Source organism: Chrysochloris asiatica, unplaced genomic scaffold (genome assembly GCF_000296735.1).
Source record: "Chrysochloris asiatica unplaced genomic scaffold, ChrAsi1.0 scaffold00123, whole genome shotgun sequence".
Lineage (NCBI taxonomy): Eukaryota > Metazoa > Chordata > Mammalia > Afrosoricida > Chrysochloridae > Chrysochloris > Chrysochloris asiatica.
This window is the reverse complement of record NW_006408641.1, coordinates 8,173,832-8,179,892: the sequence shown is the minus strand read 5'-3', so window position 1 is coordinate 8,179,892 and position 6,061 is coordinate 8,173,832. Positions and strand designations below refer to the sequence as shown.

General features: G+C 37.4%; 1 protein-coding gene across 2 annotated transcripts in view; it reads right to left on the bottom strand.

Annotated features, from left to right (window-relative positions):
* The window catches only part of EPB41L5 (erythrocyte membrane protein band 4.1 like 5), a 169,130-nt gene that overhangs the window by 125,789 nt on the left and 37,280 nt on the right, over nucleotides 1–6,061 (bottom strand). The gene's annotated exons all lie outside the window — the stretch shown is intronic.

Below are 6,061 nucleotides of genomic sequence, written 5' to 3'. Positions count from 1 at the left end.
AGTCTTCCTCCAATCCTGATGCCACGTTTTTCTTCATAGAACCCAGCTTCTCGGATTATTTGCTCAGCATACAGGTTGAATAAGTATGGTGAAAGACTACAACAACCCTGTGCACACCTTTCTTAATTTTAAAACATTCAGTGTTCCCATGCTCTGTTTGAACAACTGCCTCTTGGTCATTGTACAGATTCCTCATGAGCACAATTAAGTGTTCTGGAATACTCATACTTCGCAATGTTGTCCATAGCTTGTCATGAACCACACAATTGAAAGTTGTTGTGTAGTCAATAAAGCACAGGTAAACATCTTTCAGCCAAGATCCATCGGACGTCAGCAACAATATCCCTCATTCCATGGCCTCTTCTGAAACCAGCTTGAACCTCTGGAAGTTCTCTGTCAATGTATGCTTGCAGCCGTTTCTTTATTACCTTTAGCAAAATTTTACTCGCACGGGATATCAAAGAGATTGTCCGATGATTTCCGCATTCTGTTGGGTCACCTCACTTTGGAATGGGCACAAATGTGTATCTCTTCCAATCAGTCAGCCAGATAGTCGTCTTACAAATTTTTTGGCAGAGATGAGTGAGTGCCTCCTATGCCTCCTCACTTTCTTGAAAGATTTCAATTTTTATTCCATCAATTCCTGGTGCTTTGTTCTTTGCCAATTCCTTCAATGCACCTGGATTTCTTTCTTCAGAATTATTGGTTCTTGTTCATATGCTACCTTTTGAAACGGTTGAACATTAACCATTTCCTTTTGATAGAGTGACTCTGTATTCTTTCCATCTTCTCTTGATGCTTTCTGCATCATTCAATAACTTGCCCAGAGAATCCTTCAATAACAAAAGTCAAGGCTTCAATTTTTTCTTCAGTTCCCTCAGCTTGAGAGATGCTGAGTTTGTTCTTCCTTTTTGGTTTTCTGACTCCAGATCTTTGCACATTTCATTGTAATATTTGGCTTTATCTTCTCGAGCTGATCTTTGAAATTTTCTATTCAGCTCTTGCACTTCCTTATTTCTTCGATTTGCTTTACCATCTCTGTGCTGGAGAGCAAGTTTCAGTGTCACTTCTGACATCCATTTTGACCTTTTCCTTCTTTCTTGTCTTTCTTAATGAATTTTTGCTTTCTTCATGTACGATGTTCTTGATGTCATCCTACAACTCTTCTGGTCTTCAGTCTTTAGTGTTTAATGTATCACATGTGTTCTTCACATGATCTCTAAAATTCAGGTGGGATAGATTCAAGGTCCTATTTTGGCTCTCTTGGACTTGTTTTAATTTTTTTCAGCTTCAGTTTCAATTTGCATATGAGTAATTAATGGTCTGTTCCACAGTCTGCCCCTGGCCTTGTTTTCACTGATGATAGGGAGCTTTTCCATTGTCTTTTTCCGCAGATAAAGTCAATTTCATTTTTATGTATTCCATCTGTTGAGGTCCATGTGTATAGTCGTCTCTTAAACTGTCTAAAGAAGGTATTTGAAATGAAAAAATCATTGATTTTGCAGAATTCTATCATGCAATCTCCAGCATCATTTCTATCACCAAGGTCATATTTTTCAACTTTTGATCCTTCCTCTTTGCTCCCAACCTTTGCATTCCAATCACCAGTAATGATCAATACATCTTGATTGCATGTTTGGTCAATTTCAGATTGAAGTAGTTGGTAGAATTCTATTTTGTTTCATCCTCATTGGCTTTTGTGGTTGGTGCATAAATCTGAATAACAGTGGTATTAACTGGGCTTCCCAGTAGGCGCATGGATATTATTCTATGACAGACAGCGTTGTACCTCATGACTGATGTGGATATGTTCTTTTTGACAATGAATGCAACACCATTTCTCTTCAATTTGTCATTTTCGGCATAGTAAACCATGTGGTTGTCAGATTCAAAATGGCCAATAACAGTCCATTTCAGCTCACTAATGCCTAAGATATCAATGTTTATGTGTTCCATTTCATTTCTGATAACTTCCAATTTTCACCAGATTCATATTACGTACATTCCATGTTCCAATTTTCAATGGCTGTTTATAGCTGTTTCTCTTCATTCTGAGTTGTGCCCCATCAGCAAATGAAGGTCCCGCGGCTTTTCTCTCATGGGCTTTATTCCATTTGTGTCATCACGGTCAACTCTACTTTGAGGAGGCAGCTCTTACCCATTCACATTTTGAGTGCCTTCCAACCTGAGGGGCTCATTTTCTGGCACTATATCTGACAGGGTTTCTCTGTTCTTCATAAGGTTTTCTGTGACTAAATACTCGGAAATAGTTCGTCACTCCTTCTTCCTAGTCTGTCTTTGTCTGGAAGCTCATCGGAAACCTGTCCATCATGGGTGACCCTGCTGGTATTTAAAATACTGGTGGCATAGCTTTCAGAATCACAGCAACTCACATGCCACCCACAGTACGACAAACTGACAGAGGAGTGGTGGAAGAGTCCATTAGGTGGTGTTAAAGAATTACTATTAGTGTAATGGTTACGAGTCGGGCTATGAACCGCAAGGTCAGCAGTTCGAAACTACCAGCTGTTACGCGGAGAAAGATGAGGTGTTCTGCTCCCGTAAAGACATACAGCCTTGGAAACCCTGTACAGGGTCGCTATGAGTCGGAACTGACTCCAGGGCACTTAACAACAACAACAATTAGTTTCCTGGTTGTTTTTTATTTTATATTATTATTTTAATTATTTAAATTTTATTGTCTTTATATTGTTTGCTCTGAGTTTTCCTAATTTTTGTTAATCTGTTCTCCTTCCATCTTATGGGAGTTTTTTCTCTTCTTGCATTACTATCAACTACAGAAATGTAGGCAAGGCACAGCTGTACCCTCTACAACCCCAAAAATGAGCAAGAGCCAATATTGGCTGCTATACACCACAGCAGCAGCTACAATTAACACCTGCTAAATCTACTCTGAACTGAACTGTACAAACAGTGAACGGAGAGGCTCATCTCCTGATCACATCAACCAGGAGGCAATTAGTGAGTGTCAAAAGAACACACCAACATTCATTCATCAACTTAATACAAACACAACACCACAATGATTTCAAGAAGCAACAAAAAATGTCTGTCCACACAAAGAAACAAGAAAGAGTAGCTCAAACAAACCATCAAGAGAAAGAGCTTAAAAACACTTTTGAAGAAGATGATGATCAATACCAAGATAACAGAAACACAATACCAAGATAACAGAAATGGACCAAACACTAAATGAGCAAAAGAGTAGAACTAAATCAATGGAAGTCAGAATTAGAGAGCTTGAAGATAAAGGTTTCAGTAAATAAGGTAGAAGAACAATCCAAAAAAAGAATGAAAAAAATCAGAAGAAAACCTAAGATTCATGTGGGACAACATAAAAAGAAATAAACTCCTAATGAGTGGAATTCCAGAACAGGAAAAGACAAAGAAAACCACAGGAAAGATTACTGAAGAACTGCTGAAAGAAAACTTCCCTAACATCTGAAAGAAAACTTCCCTAACATCATGAAAGACAAGGTGATAACAATTCAATAAGCTGAAAAAAACAAGGCAGGATAGGCCCAAAAGAAAATCACCAACATATACCATAATCACACTCTCATACATCAAAGTTAAGGAAAGAATCCTGGAAGCAGCTCATGAAAAACAAAATGTTACCTATAAAGAATACCCAGTAAATTAAGCTTAGTGTCTCAGCAGAAACCAAACTGGCAAGAAGGCAATGAATGGGGAGACATATACAAAACTCTGAAAGAAAAAAACTGCCAACCAAGAATCATATACACAGGAAAGCTGCCCATCAAATATGACTGGCAAAATTACATTACTGGATACACAGAAACTAAAGGACTCTGTAAAAGCCAGACCAACTCTCCACAGTAAAGTAAAGGGAGTTCTTTAGACTGAGAACCAACAAGAGCAGACAACAACCAGAGAATGACATACACAGCAACACCACCTGAAATACAGGCCACATATGGAAGTGTCAGAGTAGACTAAAACTACAGAATTGAAAATGGGGGTCAGAGATGTCAATCTCTGGTCAGGACAACTTAAAAGCGACAGAAGGGAAAGTATAGTTCCAGAGTTCCAGGAGGGTTGAAGGCATCAGATAGATTTCAAGATAAAACACGCTGCTTAAAAATGAGGAACAAATTAATAAATTACAGGGTAACCTCAAAGAAACTTAATACACCGTCATATCAAATCAAGAAAAGGAAAATCCATGGAGAATTTATAAACATTAAAATTGAAGAAATTTAAAAGAAAACCCTTTAAAAAAAAAATTAACTCATCCTATGAAATCATGCAAAATAAACCAGAAGCACCCCCCAAAAAAAAACAAACAGCAAAATGAATGCAATCAATTCATAACTATTGGTAATTACATCGAATGTCAATGGATTGAATGCACGATTCAAGAGCAAAATGGGTAAGAAAACAGAGTTCTTCAGTGTGCTGTCTACAAGAGACACATCATACACACAAAGACAAAAAAAAAAAAAGATTAAAATTTAAAACTATGGAAAAAATATATGAAGCTAATTACAATAAAAACTGAGTAGAAGTGGCAATATTAATCCCTATAAAAGGCACTTTAAGGTGAAAACCAGCATAAGAGACAAAGAAAGATAAGATTACATAATTAATTAAAGGATCAACTGAAAAAGAGAACACAGCCATAGTAAATATCTATACTCCCAATAAAGAGAGCCTCAAAACACATCAAACTATAACAGAAGTGAAGAAAGAAATAAGCAACTCTACAATAGTGGGAGATTTTAATACATCCGTTTAGAAAAAGGACAGAACAACCAGAAAGAAACTCAACAAAGATACAGAGGAACTAAACACCACAATCCATCAACTTGACCTCATAGATTTCTACAGACCATTCAACCCAACAGCACAAGACACATTCTTTTCCAGTGCAAATAGAACACTCTCCAAAATAGTCCATTTGTTAGGCCACAAAGCAAGTCTCAATAAATTCAAAACATCAAAATACTACATAGCATCTTCTCAGATCACAATGCTACAAAATTTGAAGTCACCAATAGTAAGATTAAGGAAACAAAATCAAATACACGGAAACTGAGTAACATCCTGCTTAAAAACTACTTGGTAACAGAACAAATAAGAAACATAATCACTCCATAGATATAAGGATGGTTCAATATTAGAAAAACAATTCAGCATATAAATTTAAAGAAGAAAAAGAATCACATGACTATATAAATTGACACAGAAAAGGCATTTTACAAAATCCAATATCCATTCTTTTTTTTTTTTCCACAATATCCATTCTTGATAAAAATACACAACAAAGTAGGAATTACCAACAGCCAGAATTACTCTCAATGGATAAACACTGAAAACATTCCCTTTGCAAGCTGGAACTAGACAAGGATGCCATTTATCACCACTCTTATTAAACATTGTGTTGGAAATTTTAGCCAGAGCTGTAAGGGAAGACAGGGCATCCAAATGGCAAAGTAGTAGAGCCCTCTGTATTTGCAGATGATATGATCTTACATATAGAAAGCCACAATTACTCAGCAAGAAAATTACTGGAACTAACTGAAGGATTATGCTAAGTGGCAGGGTATATGATCAATATACAAATTTCAGCTGGATTCCTCTATACTAATAAAGACAGAATTTCATTTTAGGAATAAACCATTTTAGGAATAATCAGGAATGAATCTGGTTTTTCTGTAACCTTTTGGGAAGCGGTTACAAATGGTTTGTTGTTGTTGTTAGGTGCCATTGAGTGGGTACTGACTCATAGAGACCTTAATCACAGCAGAATGAAACACTGCCCGATCCTGGGTCAACCTCACTACTGTTGCCACACGTGAGTCCACTGTTGCTGCCACCTGACCAATCCAACCCAAATGGGGGTCTTCCTCTTTATCTCTGACCCTCCACCTTACCAAACATGATATCCTTCTCCAGCGACTTGTCCCTCCTGACAACACGTCCGAAGTATGAGAGATGAAGTTTGGCCATCTTGGCCTCTAAGGAGCACTCTGGCTGCACTTCTTCCAAAATGGATCTATTGGTTCTTTTGGCAGCC